The sequence below is a fragment of the Schistocerca americana genome, chromosome 2 (genome assembly GCF_021461395.2).
Source record: "Schistocerca americana isolate TAMUIC-IGC-003095 chromosome 2, iqSchAmer2.1, whole genome shotgun sequence".
NCBI lineage: Eukaryota > Metazoa > Arthropoda > Insecta > Orthoptera > Acrididae > Schistocerca > Schistocerca americana.
Window position 1 is genome coordinate 893,167,776 of NC_060120.1, and position 23,684 is coordinate 893,191,459.

The following is a 23,684-nucleotide window of genomic DNA, read 5'->3' on the forward strand; positions in this document are numbered from 1 at the left end:
GAACGATATTTTCTGAATCCGTGTTGGCTGTTAGTCAATAAAGCTTATAGGTAATTCATAATATTCGAATACAGTATATGTTCCAAAATCCTACTGCAAATCGATGTTAGTGATATGGGTCTGTGATTTAGTGGGTTACTCCTATTTCCTTTCGTGGATATTGGTGTGAGTTGTGTAACTTTCCAGTCTTTAGGTACGTATCTTTATACGAGCGAGCGGCTGTATGTGATTGCTAGGTAAGCTATTGTATCAGCATACTCTGAAAGTCACCGGAGTGTTTCTACAATCAAAATAAAAGAGTGACTTTGGTTAAAAGGTGATTTTAAACATGCTTAAATGACAGAAATTTACTTTTGCCGTTTAGCCAGTCCGACTCCTGTACAAAATGTGATGGAAGTCGGTTTACTACGAAAAATGCGTAGGCGGAACATGATCGTTTCCCGAGAAAAAAAGAAAGAGGAAAAAAGAAAGACTCGCTCTTGGAGCGCCGTGATCGATTGTTCGATAGTGTATTTTCTGTTTGACGCAGTTACAAAATTTTTGCTTATTACCGGTTTTGGCCAACATCAACCATATCCAGAAGCTACAGTGAAAAACAGAAAAGCCGAATTACAAACATGGAATTTAATAAACCTGTTTCCTCTGCTTAACAAAAGCATACTTTGTAACATAAACATGAAATAAAATGTGACTCATATCTGTGAATAGTGTGTAAGAGAGCTTATCGTAGAACGTTATGTGAGGCTCTTCTTCCCAGCAGCGGAATGTTTGGTTTACGTTGCTGATCATTTGCATTTGCGGGCACCAGTCAGCTTCAGCAGACGTGAACCGCATCTCTCGGTTCAGCCTAGCAGATCACCATAAATCTTGAAGTAGGTGTTCGTAGCAAATTAATTTTGCTTCTGTCTTTTTGCAGCCTAGATCCCCGACGTAGAGTCGCCTGTCTTCTTCTGTTTTCTGCATCATTTCCATTCGCTCTTCATTGTTATCTGTCTAAATTTCTCTTTGTCACAATGCAAACCTTAACATAGATTTGTCGCTGCAGAAACTATATCCCTTAAGTCGTGTGCTGAAGTACGTTCTTACCCGGCCATTGCAGCTGTTGTCACAATCTCGACAGGATATTTTACAAACCCCAAGATTTACGTATTTATCTTCCTTGCATTGTGGATGGTGATGCAGTAGGACTTTAAGATTGTTTCTTGTAAACGCAATTTTAAACGAATTATTCCAAAATAAAGGTTCTGATTTTTCCGATGGCTTGCAAGTTGGTATCCTGTTTTGAAGTCACATAAAGAGGACGCACGCATGTAGTGCTAGGAGTGGGACAAGACACTACGTACAGATTATTTCTCCTGTATACGTGCGTACTCCTGGACTTCTGGTAGCTAAGATAATGCATCTTCTGTACATTACATGTAAAATACGCTGATTCATGGGCGTCGACCGTATTTTGTTCCGTTTTTTCTTTTTTTTTTTTCTTTTTAAGTACACTTCACTAAGAAGAAGATATAAGTTTTTAAATTCCGTGTTTTAATTTATTTTTTGTGTTTTCCATTGTACACTCCTGGAAATTGAAATAAGAACACCGTGAATTCATTGTCCCAGGAAGGGGAAACTTTATTGACACATTCCTGGGGTCAGATACATCACATGATCACACTGACAGAACCACAGGCACATAGACACAGGCAACAGAGCATGCACAATGTCGGCACTAGTACAGTGTATATCCACCTTTCGCAGCAATGCAGGCTGCTATTCTCCCATGGAGACGATCGTAGAGATGCTGGATGTAGTCCTGTGGAACGGCTTGCCATGCCATTTCCACCTGGCGCCTCAGTTGGACCAGCGTTCGTGCTGGACGTGCAGACCGCGTGAGACGACGCTTCATCCAGTCCCAAACATGCTCAATGGGGGACAGATCCGGAGATCTTGCTGGCCAGGGTAGTTGACTTACACCTTCTAGAGCACGTTGGGTGGCACGGGATACATGCGGACGTGCATTGTCCTGTTGGAACAGCAAGTTCCCTTGCCGGTCTAGGAATGGTAGAACGATGGGTTCGATGACGGTTTGGATGTATCGTGCACTATTCAGTGTCCCCTCGACGATCACCAGTGGTGTACGGCCAGTGTAGGAGATCGCTTCCCACACCATGATGCCGGGTGTTGGCCCTGTGTGCCTCGGTCGTATGCAGTCCTGATTGTGGCGCTCACCTGCACGGCGCCAAACACGCATACGACCATCATTGGCACCAAGGCAGAAGCGACTCTCATCGCTGAAGACGACACGTCTCCATTCGTCCCTCCATTCACGCCTGTCGCGACACCACTGGAGGCGGGCTGCACGATGTTGGGGCGTGAGCGGAAGACGGCCTAACGGTGTGCGGGACCGTAGCCCAGCTTCATGGAGACGGTTGCGAATGGTCCTCGCCGATACCCCAGGAGCAACAGTGTCCCTAATTTGCTGGGAAGTGGCGGTGCGGTCCCCTACGGCACTGCGTAGGATCCTACGGTCTTGGCGTGCATCCGTGCGTCGCTGCGGTCCGGTCCCAGGTCGACGGGCACGTGCACCTTCCGCCGACCACTGGCGAGAACATCGATGTACTGTGGAGACCTCACGCCCCACGTGTTGAGCAATTCGGCGGTACGTCCACCCGGCCTCCCGCATGCCCACTATACGCCCTCGCTCAAAGTCCGTCAACTGCACATACGGTTCACGTCCACGCTGTCGCGGCATGCTACCAGTGTTAAAGACTGCGATGGAGCTGCCACGGCAAACTGGCTGACACTGACGGCGGCGGTGCACAAATGCTGCGCAGCTAGCGCCATTCGACGGCCAACACCGCGGTTCCTGGTGTGTCCGCTGTGCCGTGCGTGTGATCATCGCTTGTACAGCCTTCTCGCAATGTCCGGAGCAAGTATGGTGGGTCTGACACACCGGTGTCAATGTGTTCTTTTTTCCATTTCCAGGAGTGTATTTTCTGAAGATACGGATGAAATCTTAAGATTGTAATAATTTTGCGATACAATTATTGTTAGAGCATCTGCAGTCGTCATCATCAGTACATTACATCAGAACCCTCGGCTCTTGTACCTGTTGTGCAAGAAGGGGAATTCGGACTGGGGATTAGTGGACGCTGCTTCGTCCGTTTCTGGGCATAATTTACAGGACCCTGTATAATAAAGCCCTTCAAAATTTTGTTTTCAGTACATTTAATGCATTCTATGGTGACGTTATGCTGTATCTGACCATTTGGCAACTGGCCATGTACACAGATGGATTTGAAGCGTTGAGAAAATGTCGTAAATTCATCAGGTCAGGAACGTTTCCAACGGTAAGCATGACATGATACTGAGATTTCGCTGGTTTACTATTTATTGCTTGCGTAACAAAGTGTCGAATCTGTACTTAAAGTCAGGTCTGTCGACTAGATCTGTGCAGACGAAATTTTTCCCTGAAAAGCCATTGCTACTACTCACCACCCGAGCCAAAGTATCCCTAAGCAACATTTGAACTTTTGTCGATGGTGTTAGGATTCGCGCTGTAGGTGGTCTAGGGAGTGTAGTCCATGAAGTAAGTTTGTCTAAGGGCTGCTGTGAAGAATGGTTAGTAGGGTGTTTTAGAGCCCGTCGCAAGCCGACAAACTGCCAGTGCCGCGAGCCTTGGTTCGCAGGCTCGTAGCTTGTGATTATCTCCTTGGGTGCGGTCCAGAACTGCTGCCGTGCCAGCCAGCTCCACCAAAATTGGTCGCACCACCGCAGAATGCCGACCCCACCGGGACACTTCCTACCTCCTCCTTCCCCCCCCCCCCCCCCCCCCCCCCCGCCCTTCGTATCCTGACCATTCCACCATCGCTGCCACGCAATCAGGCCGCCTCCTTCAATTAGCCACCGCGTGAAATGCAGATGCCTTGGGGGAATATCCTGCCACCAGTAGTGTCTAATTACGAGCGTAACGAGTTCTATCGAAATGGCTTCTCCGTCCGTCCACCAGATTCCTTTGTGGCACTCAGAAGCCTTTCGAATGTAGTAACATCGGCGACTACTGATTGGGCCCGGTTGTGCTGAACAGTATGGCTTAAGTCTCACAGTGCGGGTTTTCTGCTCTTGACAGCTACTGTGTTGGCACAGTAGGCCTCTTGTTCAGCGATTGTTCATCGCCGTTACTGAAGTTGGTGGTGCTGTCTGTATAATTGAAAAGAGACGTAGTGCATGACGGGGTGGAGGGGCGAACTTAGTGCTGTTTGAGGGTTTGGTTATGGATCCACCAACTGGGAGCAGTTGGAACCTCACCCTGACCGAAATATTTGGTGTCGTCTCCGATTTCAACAGATTTTGTATTACAGTAGCGGAAAACTAAAACTGAACGTTTTGAAGCAAAGGTTATTCACTGGGTCTGCTCATTATCACCCTGTCATTCACTCACGTCGGCGTGCCCCACTGGTGGCTCACAAGGGGAAGGCCTCAGACACGGCCAACCGATTCGGCTCAGATTTGGCAGGTCGCTTGTGTACAACCTAAAACGAAGGAATCTAAGATATTTTGGGTCAACACCCCCGCGTTTTTGAGAAAATCACCCCTAAAGGTTATGAAGAACGATCGACTCCAAGTTGGCGGGATCGATAGATAATTATAATAGAGCATTTTTCATCGCCAGGTATGGGATCCGGAAACGCATACTTTTCCAGAAATCGAGGTAAAGAACTTTTACAACTGCCACTTCTGTACCCACATGGTCAACGCATTTCGCTGTCAGCACCGATAGCGCAACGGCCAAGCAGCCGGCACGGTAGCTCAGCGTGTTCGGTCGGAGTTAGCTGCCCTCTGTAATAAAAAAAAAAACTGAGTAAATGGATCAATAACGGACTTCAGTGGGCATCAGGGGACGTCCGCCACGAATAATTGCAACGAACTATAACGAACGAAATGAGATTAAAAAAAAAAAAAAGTTAACTGGCTGCGAATCTCGAAGAAATGTAGTGGATGTTATTCTTTTGGTTTGTATTTTTCCATATTTCAATTGATAAGGATAGAAGGGCTAATGAGGTAAGTAAATCAACAAGGTATGATAATAAGGTAGGCAAATAAATTTCTCAAACCTCTTGGGACAGTAAACAACTAAAATGTTACTTCAGGTCACTTTACAATGGCTGTTCCAGTCACTGTTACGTGTCCTCACTTTTCTTCAAACAACTAGATGGATGGTACTTTTCATATAAACATTCGAAACAAATATACTCACGGCACCAGGAGCATCTAATGAATGCAGTCTTTCGACAGCTACACTGTTCCCTATGATATAATGAAGAGGCAACCAGGACAACATAACTCTCCCCGCGTACATTCTGTCCCGTGCCTCGGCGTAAACAAGCGTCGCACGTTGGCTATCTGTGATCTCTCGTGAGGAAGTCACAGCACTTTTACTCGGAGTTGTTTTCATGTGACAAGGCTTAAAAGTTTAATACTTAACTAACTCACGACGTTTGGGAAATTAGTTTGCCTACCTCAGTAGGTGAATATGGATTGGGGGACAGAAATGAAAGAGGAAGCCGCCTGGTCGAATTTTGCACAGAGCACAACATAATCATAACTAACACTTGGTTTAAGAATCATGAAGGAAGGTTGTATACATGGAAGAACCCTGGCGATACTAAAAGGTATCAGATAGATTATATAATGGTAAGACAGAGATTTAGGAACCAGGTTTTAAATTGTAAGACATTTCCAGGGGCAGATGTGGACTCTGACCACAATCTATTGGTTATGACCTGTAGATTAAAACTGAAGAAACTGCAAAAAGGTGGGAATTTAAGGAGATGGGACCTGGATAAACTAAAAGAACCAGAGGTTGTACAGAGATTCAGGGAGAGCATAAGGGAGCAATTGACAGGAATGGGGGAAATAAATACAGTAGAAGAAGAATGGGTAGCTTTGAGGGATGAAGTAGTGAAGGCAGCAGAGGATCAAGTAGGTAAAAAGACGAGGGCTAGTAGAAATCCTTGGGTAACAGAAGAAATATTGAATTTAATTGATGAAAGGAGAAAATATAAAAATGCAGTAAGTGAAACAGGCAAAAAGGAATACAAACGTCTCAAAAATGAGATCGACAGGAAGTGCAAAATGGCTAAGCAGGGATGGCTAGAGGACAAATGTAAGGATGTAGGGGCCTATCTCACTAGGGGTAAGATAGATACCGCCTACAGGAAAATTAAAGAGACCTTTGAAGATAAGAGAACGACTTGTATGAATATCAAGACCTCAGATGGAAACCCAGTTCTAAGCAAAGAAGGGAAGGCAGAAAGGTGGAAGGAGTATATAGAGGGTCTATACAAGGGCGATGTACTTGAGGACAATATTATGGAAATGGAAGAGGATGTAGATGAAGATGAAATGGGAGATATGATACTGCGTGAAGAGTTTGACAGAGCACTGAAAGACCTGAGTCGAAACAAGGCCCCCGGAGTAGACAATATTCCATTGGAACTACTGACGGCCGTGGGAGAGCCAGTCCTGACAAAACTCTACCATCTGGTGAGCAAGATGTATGAAACAGGCGAAATACCCTCAGACTTCAAGAAGAATATAATAATTCCAATCCCAAAGAAAGCAGGTGTTGACAGATGTGAAAATTACCGAACTATCAGCTTAATAAGTCACAGCTGCAAAATACTAACACGAATTCTTTACAGACGAATGGAAAAACTAGTAGAAGCCAACCTCGGGGAAGATCAGTTTGGATTCCGTAGAAACACTGGAACACGTGAGGCAATACTGACCTTACGACTTATCTTAGAAGAAAGATTAAGGAAAGGCAAACCTACGTTTCTAGCATTTGTAGACTTAGAGAAAGCTTTTGACAATGTTGACTGGAATACTCTCTTTCAAATTCTAAAGGTGTCAGGGGTAAAATACAGGGAGCGAAAGGCTATTTACAATTTGTACAGAAACCAGATGGCAGTTATAAGAGTCGAGGGACATGAAAGGGAAGCAGTGGTTGGGAAGGGAGTAAGACAGGGTTGTAGCCTCTCCCCGATGTTGTTCAATCTGTATATTGAGCAAGCAGTAAAGGAAACAAAAGAAAAATTCGGAGTAGGTATTAAAATTCATGGAGAAGAAATAAAAACTTTGAGGTTCGCTGATGACATTGTAATTCTGTCAGAGACAGCAAAGGACTTGGAAGAGCAGTTGAATGGAATGGACAGTGTCTTGAAAGGAGGATATAAGATGAACATCAACAAAAGCAAAACAAGGATAATGGAATGTAGTCTAATTAAGTCGGGTGATGCTGAGGGAATTAGATTAGGAAATGAGGCACTTAAAGTAGTAAAGGAGTTTTGCTATTTGGGGAGCAAAATAACTGATGATGGTCGAAGCAGAGAGGATATAAAATGTAGGCTGGCAATGACAAGGAAAGCGTTTCTGAAGAAGAGAAATTTGTTAACATCCAGTATAGATTTAAGTGTCAGGAAGTCATTTCTGAAAGTATTCGTATGGAGTGTAGCCATGTATGGAAGTGAAACATGGACGATAAATAGTTTGGACAAGAAGAGAATAGAAGCTTTCGAAATGTGGTGCTACAGAAGAATGCTGAAGATTAGATGGGTAGATCACATAACTAATGAGGAAGTATTGAATAGGATTGGGGAGAAGAGAAGTTTGTGGCACAACTCGACCAGAAGAAGGGATCGGTTGGCAGGACATGTTCTGAGGCATCAAGGGATCACCAATTTAGTATTGGAGGGCAGCGTGGAGGGTAAAAATCGTAGAGGGAGACCAAGAGATGAATACACTAAGCAGATTCAGAAGGATGTAGGTTGCAGTAGGTACTGGGAGATGAAAAAGCTTGCACAGGATAGAGTAGCATGGAGAGCTGCATCAAACCAGTCTCAGGACTGAAGACCACAACAACAACAACAACCTTATTATTATCTTTCCTTATTGATTTACTTACCTTATTAATCCTCCTATCCCTATCAATTGAGATATGGAAAAATACAAACGAAAACAATAACATTCGCTAGGTTCTGCGAGATTCGAACCCAGGTTTACCGATTACCAGCCAGTTACCTTGGCCGTTGCGCTATCGGCGCTGTCGGCGACAGGCGTTAACCATGTGGGAACAGACGCGGCAGTTGTAAATCTTTCTTACCTCGATTTCTGGAAAAGTATGCGCTTTCGGACCCCATACCTGATGATGGAAAATGCTCTATTTACAATTATCTATCGATCCCACCAATTTTGAGTCGATCGATCGTCATAACCTTTAGGGGTTATTTTCTCAAAAACGTGGGGTGTTGACCCAAAATATCTTAGATTCCTTCGTTTTAGGTTGTACACAAGCGACCTGCCAAATCTGAGCCGAATCGGTTGGCCGTCTCTGATGCCTTCCCCTTGTCAGTCTAGATCCTCCCACCGGGCGATGTTTGCCACGGGTGGCTCATGATCGACTCTCTCAGTTATGGTACCGGAAGTACATTAACGTATGATATATTACCTATCAGCCAGGCGCAACGATCTTCTGAGTACACAATTTTTGTGACCCTACAATGCGAGAACTTTCTGCACAAATGACCTGTCACACAATTTGTCATTAATTTAGTGTAAAATTATTTTAGGCGATCTCTTGTTTTAAAAGAATGGGCTGTACTAGTAAAAGATCAATATATTAAAATAGCACTCCGGCGCATGAATACCACCACCGCCCCACGACGAGAAAGAGGAAAAGCAGCGCCGAAAGATGCGGGAAAGCATCACACACTGGGCCAACTCGCTTCAGCACCTGGACAGGAGGGAGAGAGAGAGAGAGAGAGAGAGAGAGAGAGAGAGAGAGAGAGAGAGAGAGAGAGAGAGAGAGAGGGGGGGGGGGGGGGGGGGGAAGGTGCGCGTTCAGACTTTAGCACCGCGAAATCTTGAGTAGGTTTTAACGGTGCGTATGGGCCCAATGCTGCGGTATCCAGTGGTTCAAATGGGTCTGAGCACTATGGGACTTAACAGTAGTATACCATAAGAAAACCGTTAACTTCGATTTTAAAATTTGGCTTTTGTAATTAAAGTTCTTCAGTCGTTCCAACTGTTACTTCAAATGGTTCAAATGGCTCTGAGCGCTGTGGGACTTAACTTCTAAGGTCATCAGTCCCCTAGAACTTAGAACTACTTAAACCAAACTAACCTAAGGACATCACACACATCCACGCCCGAGGCAGGATTCGAACCTGCGACCGTAGCAGTCGCGCGGTTGCGGACTGCGCGCCTAGAACCGCGAGACCACCGCGGCCGGGCTGCGGTATCATTGCACTCTCAAGTCGATATGATAAGTGCCGTGACAGTTGACGATAAACAGGCGAATCGGACAGCGCCAGATTTTTTAAGATGTCGTCTTTGTGGCCTGTTTAATATATGAAAGTGATCATTCCTAGTTGTTGGCGTAAAATAAGATCGGTAGCACTCAAGAAGGTATTAATGACGTCTTTAACGAATGTAATGACGTATATCGGCTTACAACTAAACTACCGATATTATTCGAAATTGTTCGGTACGGTATTTCCTCTGCGTGGCTCCACTTTTGTAAATGGCTCAGCCATTACGTTAATAATGTTGTTAATTATTTCAAATGTGTTTGCGTGCTCATATTTTCAAGTTTCTAGTGGACACTCATATTTCTGCCGTGTGGCACATCTCTTATTATTGCAACTATCTCATGAACTATTGTCTGCAGAAAAAGTGTCAATAGGATTTCCTGCAGAATTCTTGGGGAACTGTTAGAAATAGTGTTCATATTTTTTTCGGAGTTTTTCCGAGTAATTTATTTTCTTCGCGAAAACATATTACTCGGAAAAATCCTGCAGAACTATTCAAATGTTCTATATAGTAGAAATCTAGTCTAGCGTAGTAGTAGTCCAGCAGTCTAGAACTAAAAAGTATTTATCAAGAACTCTGAAAAAACTGTGTATTTTTCGGACGTCGGCTGTCATATCCACCGGACTAATATTCTGCTATAATGCCCGATTCCGACATCAGTCCACATAATTTTGATTCACGGATATGCCACAATGGAAGCTGCTCTATTGTCGAAAGGTCGGCTACCTGAAGGTAAGCACGAATCTCTGAATAAGGATGCCCGCCGTTAGCGTGAAGATTTTACACGCAGATATTCCCGTGAGAGACCGCTGCGTGTCATGTTTCATCAATTTCTGGTATACTCCGATCAGTTCATCTCAAGAGTCCAGAAAATTACAATTGAAGAACATAAACAGATGCTACCTGAGGTAAACGATCTGCTTTTCAAACCATCTCCTTGTGGACAACCCGACAGCGACCCTTCTGAAAGCAATAATGACAGAAGCGACGAAGGTGACTAAGATTTCGATTGAAAAATGTAAAATATTGAATAAAACTTTCCAGTACGCCAATTTCGGCATCTGATTCTTTGTCAGCAACCTCACAGTGCTTTATCCCCGAAGTTTTCTCGAATCCACGAAATTTATAATTTTTGCTCCGCCAAATCGGATCCACTATTTTGAATTTTTTAATTCCTACATCCGATTCCTAACCACCAACCCATTGAATCTGAGAGGATCACAGTTTTGTAGGATTTTATATCCATCGCTCTATATGCTCAGGTTTTAAATCGAGGTTGCCCACTGTGCGACGGCGTTAATGCGGTAAGTCGTAATCGCCTTAAGCTGCAATTCAGTCCTACAGTCGGACTTGTAAGACGATGATTGAGGTTTCGGATGCCAGCTGTGGTGATGATGTTCCTTCCTCCGTCCGATGTAGTAATTGGTAAAGTAGCGTTTCTAATAGCCGCACCTGTTTACGCGACCGCTTCTTCTTTTTTCTTTTAATTCCACAAAAACAGTAACAAAAATGGCTAGCTTCTGGGTCGGGGAGGTATGTGGTCTCGGTTCGAATCCTCCCGACGGATTAACGACGAGGGGTCCATGTGCCGGGCCAGCATGGATGTGGTTTTAGGCGGTTTCCCACGTCCCACTAGGTGACTATCGCGCTGGTTCCCATGTTCTGCCTCAGATACGTGCTTGCACACAGAATTTACTCCATGCGCAGAGACATTGAATACATTGCTTTTGTCTTGGGAGGTGGGAGGGTGTGAATAGGAGACTTATCTGTTTGATCTTAAACACTTAGTCAACATCAGTAGCAGCAGTAATAAACTGGATCAGTTGTCACCGCACCCATTCGCAATGGAACACACCTCTGGCGATCACGTTGCTGATGCAGGTTACTAACGCGAGAAGTTGAAAGGCAGTGTCTTGCTGTAAGAGCACATATTTCTCGCATTCTAGGAGCGACTGAAGAATGGACTGAATGGCGGCGTTGGTGCGTCCTACTCGGCTTTGAGGTTTGCCAGAAGTCCTGTCAATAGGCGTCTCTGGCAGTAGCCCAACTTCTAGCCAAAGATTTCTTGTGACCCCAGCTGACACGTAGCATGCAAAAATTGTTACTGCCGACGCCTAGAGATTAAAAGTGATCTAAATGTGTAATTCTGTGGCAATAGCTTCCAGAACCAGTATTATTATCATGTGCTCTTTTCTTAAATGATAGGCACTAACATCGATACATAACAGACATTTTATGTCCAACGCATTATTCGGAAGGACCGCCCCTCTTCCCACTAGCCCACCATACGGCCTCTCTGAAATGCAGCTAATTAAACTAAGCATACTCGTAGATGTAGTCGTGGCATGTCTACTATATTTACTAATGCAGTAGGTTCTAGGAAATCATATAAGGCTCTTCCAGCAAATCAAATTAGTAGTGGTATGGGCTCAATGTGTTGTTCATGCTTTGTAGTGAAAGGATGACGGTTTGTATCGTTGGCAATACTGATCTATATCTTTGCCGTACATGGATGTAGAGTTTTCACGTCCCAACTTTCATTTTGCGTTAGGTATAGGCGTAGTAATAACCAACTAGTGTAACATTTTACCGTCCGTAATACTTACATATCTGAATAAAAAATATAAAGGAGAAAAATGAAATATGCCCTGGGCATGCTGCATCTAACATATGAGGAGTCACATAATGAGTAACGAAGAGTTTGGATATGACGACGCAGCAGCCGTGAAAAGTATGTAGGTTGCATTCGAAACCTGGAGAAAGAAGTAGGTGCTCCATTTCATTCACTGTGTACTCCGTTTGAAATGACGTGATTCTGAAATTAAAATTAAAACTGACGATAGTCGTTTTCCCCTCTTTCCATTCGCAAGAGAAATGGGAAAGGAAATGACTAACATCGGTACATGACACACTCTGCCATACACTAGACGGTGGATTGCGGAGTGTATCTGTAGATGTAGAAGCATATTGTAATCGCTTCACGTCTGCGCTTTCCATCTGAGAGCGAGTAATGGATTTTCTACAACATTCTTTGTCATCCCACACGATTGGCCGGAGACTAACAGCAACGATACTAGGAAATTACCTTCCCGGGGCATAGCCTGCAGTTAACACCACAACACCGCTTGGCGTGGTGCTGTGATCAGGAAGCATGAGTGTTGACGAAGGCGTCGGATTGTGCTCAGCGATAAACCGCGGTTCTGCACTAGCCCGGGTGACCATTATTAGCGAGTGTGGGGGCGACTTGTGGATAGCTCCCATTCTCTCAGTGCTTTGGAGACGCACGGCCGTATTACTCCTAGGCCCATGGTGTGGAGATGCATGCGATGTTTGATCAGGTCACAGCTGGTACTGGTTAAATGAACTCTGACGGTACAACGGGTACCTCATGGACTGCCTGCGCCCTAGCGTATTTCCTCTGTAGCGACTGTGTCGTGGTGCCATCTTTTAAACTGGGCAGTGCTCGTCCACATGTGGCACGTGTCACTATCAACTGTCTGTCTGATGTTGATGTACTCCCACGTCTAGGAAGAGCCACAGATGTGTCCCCGATAGAACATGTGTTGGACCAGCTCGGACGTCAACACTCAGCGCCAGTATCTGCGATATCAAGGACTATTTACAACTGTTGTGGGCCAGTTTGCCTCAGAAGAGGATACAACGGGTTTGTAATACCCTTCCCAATCGAATCGGTGGTTGCATCCAGGTTAGAGGAGGTGCAAAGTCATACTAAAAACTGGGCTCGCACTTGGCAGTTCGTTGTAAATTTCACTCAATTTTGAAATCCAATAATACCACATACTTTGTCCACCCAAGAAGTTTCGTTTCCTCATACGTTTCCAGATGCTTCCTTTTTTCCGTAGCAATGTGAACACTTCCCCACGAGTACAAAACAGGAAATACGAAACTTATCAGCAGGGTTCGCAGCTTTTTTGAGGAGAAATGGAAAAACGATCGTAGTGGCAGTACTGATTACGTATTGATCGTACAAAAACACCTGTCCAGTCGTAAGAATACGAATGCTAATTCATTCAGTGCTGGTTGTGGTTTTTAATAGTTTTGGCATGCAGTTAATTGATTACAGCATCACTGCTAGTGTGCCAGGAAACTGGTGTGGTATTTCCTATCGTTATAGAGTAAGAGAAATCAAATTGTTGCTCAGCTGTGAACGTATTTATAGGCAGCAGATAATGGCTGTTCATTGTATGAACGAATTTATTGAGCTGAACTCTTTGCTGGACTGATCAGGTGTGTGTATACGTACGGAGGGAGCTTACTATGTATTACTTGAGCACCCTTCGCAACAGGCCTTCGCCGGCCGAAGTGGCCGTGCGGTTAAAGGCGCTGCAGTCTGGAACCGCAAGACCGCTACGGTCGCAGGTTCGAATCCTGCCTCGGGCATTGATGTTTGTGATGTCCTTAGGTTAGTTAGGTTTAACTAGTTCTAAGTTCTAGGGGACTAATGACCTCAGCAGTTGAGTCCCATAGTGCTCAGAGCCATTTGAACCATTTGAACAGGCCTTCAAATTTACAAAAGGCGTGTTATTCGCAAGACGGCAGAGGCCTGATTCCGCTTACGTCGACCGGACCGGGACAGCACGCTGCAGAGATGTGCCGGTTCATACGAGCCGTGCCCAGGGTGCAGTCCCGCCGCTCAGGCCCCGTGGCCATACTGCATATCATGCTCGCACGTCGGCTGTCTCCCGTGGCCCAACTAGCATAACGTTTCCCCGGTGGGAGGTGCCCATGGCTAAAAGCTCACCGTCCCTCCCAAGAGAGCCACCGATGTAACGACACAGCCCCAAGCAACACGATCTCGATTTGATTATAAGCCTTAATTACTCTGTAGGCTGACCATTACTGGCAGGATAATATCTACTACAGTCGAGCTTATATCGTACGGAAACACCTGTTCTCTTTCTGTTGCAAACGCCTTATATATAAGGCACCTAATTAAATTTTTAAAAATTATATTTCATATGTGCTCAGTTGAGGAGAACGCGAATGTATTTAATTATAATCCTGCTTTATTCACATCCCAGAACCTTATTCTCGTTTTTCTACGATCCCCAGGCATTGTTTTATTGGGTCTAGTTTCTGGATTGTTACAAATCGGTAATAATCAGTTAAAATTTAGGAGATAATTGTACACAATATCTTCTGTAACGTCTGCTTCCCGAAGCTCTTTCTTCAGTTACAAGTAGCCATTTGTTCTTCACTTTTCAGTAAAAGGTAGGGTAGAGAACTTTCTTGATAAGTCTAGGAAGGTTGACCGCGATATGGCCTTAATATTTCAGCAGTCGCTTGCTGAAAGTATCGAAAGTGTTATTCAAAACGGTTACTTTCTGAGAAACTTCAAAATTTTTTTTGTGTGTTTTTTTTTAATTAATTGTATTGAGCGATCAAAGTTCTGTCGAATATAATTCTTCTGATTTGATTACTGTTATATAGTCTTAGTTTTTCATTCCGGGATGTAAGGCGCACCTCTATTTTATTGCTGTTTATAGATGATAGGTGACTAGTACTTGCTGTAGTGTAGCTCGTTGCAAAAAATTTGGCATCGGACATTAATAAGGAGCCAGTTATAGGCGGTACATGCGCCGATAACTGAAGTTCTGACCGTGAGCTTACGATGCATGCTTTTCTATTCTCCCACAAGCCGGCCGTTGTGGCCGAGCGGTTCTGGGCGCTACGGTCGCAGGTTTGAATCCTGTCTCGGGGATGGATGTGTGTGATGTCCATAGGTAGTTACGTTTAAGAAGTTCTAAGTTCTAGGGGACTCATGACCTCAGATGTTAAGCCCCTTTGTGCTCAGAGCCATTTGAACCATTCTCCCACAATGTTCTTGAATTCTGTTCCTCCCAAACTACTCTATTAATAACGAAGACATTCGGGAGGACGACGGTTCAATCCCGCGTCCGGCCATCCTGATTTAGGTTTTCCGTGATTTCCCTAAATCGCTCCAGGCAAATGCCGGGATGGTTCCTCTGAAAGGGCACGGCCGACTTCCTTCCCCATCCTTCCCTAATCCGATGAGACCGATGACCACGCTGTCTGGTCTCCTTCCCCAAACCAACCAACCAACCAATAACGAAGAAGTTTCAATATGTGATTACTTTTGTGCGATACGGTTATTTTATTCTACCTTGAAATCAAGTAACACGTCCCTACTGGTTCAAATAGTGTCCACAAAACAATTGCAGTGACTGATTTATCACGCATTTGTGTGAGTTATCATTGACAGTTCATTGCTGTACGATCGCGTTTTGTACCGTATACCAAATATAATTATGAGCTTCAAAGTCGTCACACACATACGCGTTCTAATCGCGTGTTAACACGGATGCGACGATCAGTACAACTTGCCACTTTTATACGCGATCGTGAGAAGCACATGCACTCGGCATCTCCCCTGTAAGCAGGCTCTGATTCTACTAACAATACGTATTCCACAATATCATAAAACTAATTCACATTTTTACGCGCAATGCGCGGAACACGAACTCCCGGAACCTGCCCAACAGCCTTTCTCAGGCTCGACCGATTTACTCCTTCGTGCCAAAAGATCTCCAGGTGCCAATTCCTCGCTTGTAGAACGACGTGGCAGCCCGGTCAGCGATGCCGCTGCGCTGCAGCAAAGGAGTGCAAGGGTAAATTCGATCCTTCTAGTGTAGGATCGACAAGGTGACTGACACTACAGGGGGCAAGGCAAGGGAAGGGAAGGGAGGAGGGGGGTGGTGGGGCTACGTCGTCGATTCGCCGTTACGCGCAAGCGCAATATGGCTCCAATAGCAGCAACTGTGTGTCACCGTACTGAGCGCGCTCATAGATTCCCCGTTAACGTGCAGTATTCAGTTAGCATTGCCGGATCGTAATAGTATGATCACTTTTCTAAGCAATTTTACAGATAGATTCACACGTTCCCAAAAAAAAAAATCTGCGCCTAGATACACGTTATGTAATATCAAACCGCAATAGTTACGTTACACATCACAGGTGACTGGTAACCGGTAGCTGAGGTAGCAGAGCAATATGAAAAATGTGCGCATGACAGAACTTGTGCACATGCTAGTGCTCTGACCCGTTGTTGCTATGGGAGCTGATCTCTAAACAATTAGCTTTCAGTCAGTTTGTTATTCTGATCCAAATATAGTAGCGGTAGGTAAACGGCGTTTTGAAAGCGGCCGTTAAAAAAATGAGACGGTTTCTGGGTGTCCCACGCCTTTGTCGTCAGTTCAAGAGGTGTAGTCCAGCGCTTCATACACTGCGGTAGTGCTACAATAGAGAGTCTTGAGATTACTATTCCCCACTCCTCCCATGCAGGGGGGGTTCGACGCTTCGCCACCGGGTATGACCGGGGTCCAATTCCAGAATAATAATAATAATTGCTGTGTTGCGCCTTTTCCTGAGTATAGCGTGCTTCTGTCTTAGTTAAATTTAGTGTAAATATATTGTCTATTTATTGGGTGCACAGCCTAATGACAAATACTCAACGAAGTTTCCCAGGGATTTGAATGTGGGCGTATCAACTATATTGTCGCAACTGAGTTACAGTAGCGGTTCAGATTTCATGCAGTTTTTCAATGGAATAAATTTCTGCTTCATTGTTTCAAAAACAGCTAGGTGCTGTACTGGCAAAAAAAAAAAAATCTGCATTTTCACGTTGCAGGATTGAAATCTGCGACCCGCCACTTAGACCAGGTTATCCACAAATCACTATAACGAATAATGAGATGTTCCTTTGAAAAGAATAGCCCCATTCCCTTCCCTGTTGTTGTCCAATGCATCCCTGTGTTCGGTTTCTAAAGTTTCCTTTATTTTTTATTTTAATTACCATCTAAAACGAACTATCATTTTAAATGTATTAAAATTTCCATTGTTTGTTGCTGACTCGCAGAAAGCTTGGGAACTTTGCTGGAGTGTTATACCATTCTTGCACCCAAGCTTCGTGCAGACTGAAGTTACAGTCCACCAGGTTGCTAGCTGTACGGAGTGGGGTTTTCTGGAGCGGAGTCTGTTCTTTCAGGTAGCAGGTATATTCCCATCAATTGGCAGCTGTTGATTGTTGCAGATTGTTATAATCGCTCAGAACGGTATTGATTCATCTCAGGTTAGGTGGGGAAATGCAGCTCAGCGCAGGTAGCAAGAATGCTAGAGCAGACTCAATCATGCCACTAAAATCCGCATTGTTTGATTTAGTTGCGCATTTACTAGCTTTGTGCGGCTACTGTTTATCCAGAAAGGGCTGCAGTATTCTGCCGCTGAGCAGACAAAACCAAGGGCAGATAATAGTAAGATAAAACGTGCGGAAACTAATGATCTACCATATAACTTTTTTAGAATATTGTTTCGTGACACCAGTTTAGCTGCAGTCTTCGTTAGATACAGTTTGAATGATAGCGTTCCGTCAAATATAACTCCAAGTGGGTATTCGTTACGGGCCAGGCTATTACCTTTAAATGAAGTCCAGTTCATGATTGGCTAAAATATTACTCAGATGAAAGCGTGTGGATTCAATTTTTTTAAGGCTCAGTTAAAGTTGCCATTTACGAAAGTATTAGCACATTACACTTAGATATTTTGTTATTATGTCTCCTGTGACGTCGATATGTTAGTGCTTTGTTGCTATCACCCAGTCATCAGCACCGCCAAACCTTCAGGGTAGTGTACCTCGCATGTCTGTATATAAGCTGAAAATAGTAGCGGAGGTAGGACTGAGCCTGGAGGTAGGACATAGTCAAGGATCATCTGGTCACTAGCGGCATTGCCTATGATTGCCTGAAATGGTCCGTCGGTTAACAGTGTGTTCAGGAGTTGTGCTATTCTTCTGCGGGGTATTACATAGAGCATCTGATAGACGACACCCTGCCTCCTGACAGTATCACAAACAGCAGGCAGATCAGTAAATAATGCAGAAGTCTGTAGTTGTTTCTGGAAGCCAGCTTCTATGTAAGCTTCAGTTTGGTCGAAATCCAGCCCGTTTTGCAGGAACCTTCCCTAGTGTCGCAATACATTTTCTGGTAGACAGGAGCAGCTCAAGTAATTTGTACATCATACACAGGTTGTTGTTGGGTTTACCTTGTTTCAAGACACTACTATGAATGATCGAAAGTAAATATGAGAATCATAATACTTCTAGTGTTTGTTTCCAACAATTAAGACAACACTCCACAGTAACCCGAAGTTGGCAGCTCCAGATTGCCGATCCAATTCACAGATATTAAGAACTTCTAAAGGTCTAATAAGTTTAGTATATACAAATTCTGTCTTAACAGCTCAGTGCACTTAAAGCGCATAGCTGATCAATAGAACTGGATAAGGAAAACGTCGTTTTATCTGGTAGCCATTGTTTTCCACACTGCACCAGCAAACTCAACTGGTATGATTTATCTCGCATTTATTTTATAATGTCCATATGTGATTATTACAGTGTGTGCTCTCCTCCTGTTACGAAGATGTTTTGAGTTCATTGAAGCACAAGTAGACACTCGACCTACAGGAACTGGAAAACATTCACAAGAAGTCGTCACATTAATGCTAGATCGATATAGCTGTCACGTACTGATGGTATCATCAGAATACGTAGAGGCTAAAGCTATTTGCACTCACCCTCTGATTGAATAGTATACAGGGTGTTACAAAAAGGTACGGCCAAACTTTCAGGAAACATTCCTCACACACAAATAAAGAAAAGATGTTATGTGGACATGTGTCCGGAAACGCTTAATTTCCTTGTTAGAGCTCACTTTAGTTTCGTCCACCTACGCTCAATGGAGCACGTTATCATGATTTCGTACGGGATACTCTACCTGTGCTGCTAGAACATATGCCTTTACAAGTACGACACAACATGTGGTTCATGCACGATGGAGCTCCTGCACATTTCAGTCGAAGTGTTCGTACGCTTCTCAACAACAGATTCGGTGACCGATGGATTGGTAGAGGCGGACCAATTGCATGTCCTCCACGCTCTCCTGACCTCAACCCTCTTGACTTTCATTTATGGGGGCATTTGAAATATCTTGTCTACGCAACCCCGGTACCAAATGTAGAGACTCTTCGCGCTCGTATTGTGGACGGCTGTGATACAATACACCATTCTCCAGGGCTGCATCAGCGCATCAGGGATCCCATGCGACGGAGGGTGGATGCATGTATCCTCGCTAACGGAGGACATTTTAAACATTTCCTGTAGCAAAGTGTTTGAAGTCACGCTGGTACGTTCTGTTGCTGTGTGTTCCCATTCCATGATTAATGTGATTTGAAGAGAAGTAATAAAATGAGCTCTAACATCTCCACATAACATATTTTCTTTCTTTGTGTGTGAGGAATGTTTCCTGAAAGTTTGGCCGTACCTTTTTGTAACACCCTGCATATAGCTTCATAAAAATCAGCACTTAGGATTTATAAACTTCTAGCTACGTAGCAGCGGAGATACGGGCAAAAACATGTTTTTTCAGCCCCTGCTATATAAGCTGGCTAGAACACCAAGTACGTTGCGTGGGAATAGTATAGGCCTGCCTTTAACGACCTGCTCTGCATGGCAGCCTATACGTCAGGGTCAAAAGATCAGTTTTCAATCTCAAACGTGTATGCTGAGCGACAGGCCTGATGTCGCAATAGTATTGACCTGCTTTATCAACCTGTTTTGTGAGGGCTACATGTTCCAATGGGCAGATCTGAGAGAAGATAGAGATCGATAGAGGAGAGAATAGACAAGAGAAGGGTTGGATGGGGTGGTATGGGAGTGAGTGTTGGAGGAGGGGATGGGAAGATAGAGGGGATACATGAGTGGATGGAAAGACAAAGGGAAGAAGAAGAGTACGAATGGAGATAGGTGAGAGGAGATGGATAGGGAGAGGGGGCAGGAGGAGATGATTAGAAATAGTAAGGTGGAGGAGGAGGAGGAAGATTAGGAGGAGGAGGAGAGGTATCAGGAGGAGATGAATAGAGAGAGGGGGTAGGAGGAGATGGACAAAGGGGGGAGGAGGAGTTGTTGAAAGAGGCGGGGGGGGGGGGGGGGAGAGTTCGAAGGGCAGAGAGGGGGGAGATGATGAGATGGGCAGAGAGGGCAAGGAGGTGGTGGTGGGAGGAGGTTGAGAAGAGGAGTTGGTAATACAGGGGATGAAGAGGAGATGGAGGCCACATCTGTGGAATGACACAGCTGGTTGAAGGTAGAGATTGGTGGAAGAGGAGACAGAAGGAGAAATTGGGCAGGAAGAGATGAATAAGGAGAGATTGGCAGGAGGGGATGGACACAGAGAGGTGAGGAGGAGATTAGGGACAGAGACAAGAGCAGGAGGAGATGGGATGGATAGGGGGCAGGTAGAGGAGGTTAAGCAGAGAGAGGGAGGAGAGGTGGTAGAAGAAAGAGATGTGGTAGGATGGGATGGACGGAGAGAAGAGGTGCTAGGAGGGGATAGCAGAGTGTGGGAGGAGAAGTAGATGAGGACAGAGAGGGAGAAGAGGATTTGATGGGCAGAATGAGGACAGGATGAGGTGGACATCACAGCAGAGGAGGAGGAGGACGAGGAGGAGAAGTAGGAGTAGATGGATAGTGAGGGTAAGGAAGAAGAGATAGACAGAAGAAAGTGAGAAGATGAGATGGGCAGAGAGACGAAGGGTGTAGAAGAGGACAGACAGACAGACAGACAGACAAAGAAAGGGGGAAAGGAGGATATGGTCAGAGAGAGAGAGAGAGAGAGAGAGAGAGAGAGAGAGAGAGAGAGAGAGATATGGGGGCGAAGACATTTCGAGGGAGATGGATGGGGGTTGGAAGAGGTGGAGAGACAGAGAGAGTAGAGTGAAAGAGGTGCACACTGACAGTGGCGGGGAGGACATGTATACAGGATGTGTGCTGAGCAAATCTCCAGGTAAAAGGCTTGTAAATACATAAAATATGACACAGGGTATAAAAATCTCGTAAGTTTCGCAATTAAATGTTAATAACTTCGGGTATCTTCTTCAGCAATTAATATTTCGTTGTTTTTATTTTATAAATTTTCAGTTCGTCCGTCTTTTCCAGTCTGTAATTAATTCGATTGAAGGTGGATATTTGAAACCTAAAATGTAGGCTCAGCCGAACACACTGGAAGAGCTCTAATTAAACGAGTTTTGAAGGTACCTGTCTTCTTCATTGGAAATATCTATACGAAAGAAACCTCATTCATAGAATATATTTATAAAAGTATTCACTGTCACGTAATTCATGTATAAATGGTAAAATCAGATAAAAATAAATAAAATACTCGTCACTTTCCTTGTAAGCATGTCTTCTTCTAAAAATGTAGGCCATCAGGATTTGTACTTCGGCACATATAAACCGCTGTATGTTGAGTAGGAACGTGTTAGTTACGCAGTGTTAGAAATTCAAATTCTGCTGTGATGACGGGTTGTAATGTACCTCATTTTAGTTGAGATAGAATAGTATTTATTGGATTTATCGTGTTAGGAAGATGAGATTTTAGTAGCAGCTTAATCCGACGTGCTTGATGTAAAGCTCGTTCGTTATAAGGACGAGATAGATACAGTAACATAACATATTAATTACTCTGTGGAAACGAAAGATTGTTGCCAGAGCTGTCCTAATCGTGCACAGGAAGATGGACGTCACATGCCTTGAAGTCAGCGCGACTACAGCGCCAAATGCGGCTGGCCCCGCAACACGCGGCAATTCAGGGAACGGGAGAAGCCCGTGTGTGTCAGTCAGCGAGCAGTTACGGTGCACTTTGGTGGTGTTATTCATAACAACATGGCCCGGAGACGACATTTTCATGACTTCAAACGGAGCACAGTCATCAGGAAACTGGAAGGAGGACAAATTGTGACTAATGAAACGCAGGAGTTTGGTATTGCTTACAGCATTGTGTCACGTGTATGGGGAGCGTTCCGAACTACAAGCACAGCTGTCCGAAGGAGAGACGATGGTCTACCGCCTTCAACTACAGCATGACTGCTACGTTGTGCAGCAATAAAGAACGGACTCAAGCCAAACAAGTGCTGTTGCAACCACTTTTATCAGGATGCACGGAGTCTCACGCTCCACAGCGGCACGGCAACGAGTAGGTTATGTTTCGTTGACAACCGCGTATCGGCAGCAACGTTGGCGGTGATGCAAGAGCATATAGGGACTGCACCAACGAAGAGTGGGCTGGCGTGCTCTTCTCGGATGAGAGCACATTCAGTTTGAGTAGTGGTTCTGGACGTAGCCTCTTCTGGTGAGAGGAGAGAAGACGTAATCCACGCAGGGAAATAATCATTTTGATGGGCCAGTAGTAATAGTATGTATTGAATACGAACACATGTACCAAAACCTGACTATCATGCAGCTTCAACCGCGCCGATGGAGGAATGGAGTGCCTTCCCACAACAACTCCTTACCAACCTTGCGGCCAGCTTGGGATAGCGTTGCAGAGCATGTGAGCGCACACTCTATTAGGAACCACGCCTCGCCTTTTGTAATGTTCAGAGGATCACCATAAATCGCGGCGACCTGAGTGTAATTATTGTTTTTGAATAAAAGTGTCGTTTCTGTACGTCTCATTGCTTATTTCTTTCAGTTATCTTCTGTACTGAACTGTAGCATTTCTTCCATTGTATGGTCCAGGTTTCATCGAGCTGTGTTACTAGACAGTGACAAATCATGCGAAAGTTAGTTTCACCCTTACGTTTAGCACACCAATATATTTTTGTGGGCATTTTCGTCATTTGGACGCCCTTTTCAGTGATCATTGTAAGCCTGTATTGTATAGGCAGTTACAGTTTTCTGTCATTTCCACCCAGATTTCGTTCAAATGCATGGCATACGGGGGGCCTTGGATAGAAATAAAAAAGATAAACGTTGGCGCTCCACGTGGTCAAGCGTTTGGAAAAATTGCACTTATGGCGCAGTTCGGATGAGACGTGAGCCATTTATGTTAGCCTAGTTTCCGGATAGCTTTTGGCTCGGGGAATAGTTTGTATAACGGTAATCTGAAGGTCGTGGCGTTGATTCCCCTGCGCGTTTACTTTTTTATTTTAATTTTTTTACGTTACTTACACTGAAAATAAGCCGAGATATTGCTCAGTGTATTTTATTTATTAATATCTTCATAAAAGGCATGGAAAGGAAAAGCAAAATAAGATTTATGATTGAAAAAATTTCCAAGAAAGTTTTGTATTTACAGTGTCTATGAGGACTTTGCAATTAACTTTCCAAGAAGAGATTGTAATTAAAACGTACGGCACTTCGTATTATGTTACGTAGTTTAATTTTGATCTTTGAGCATCTCTCGGCAGCTGCACGGAACCGATAGGTTTCCTGTTTTTACGATTAATATCACCTC

At 44.4% G+C, this 23,684-nt stretch overlaps 1 protein-coding gene across 5 annotated transcripts in view; it reads left to right on the plus strand.

The window, feature by feature from the left end:
* Positions 1-23,684, plus strand: part of LOC124595846 (serine/threonine-protein phosphatase 2B catalytic subunit 2-like) — a 773,882-nt gene that overhangs the window by 554,197 nt on the left and 196,001 nt on the right. The window lies entirely within an intron of this gene.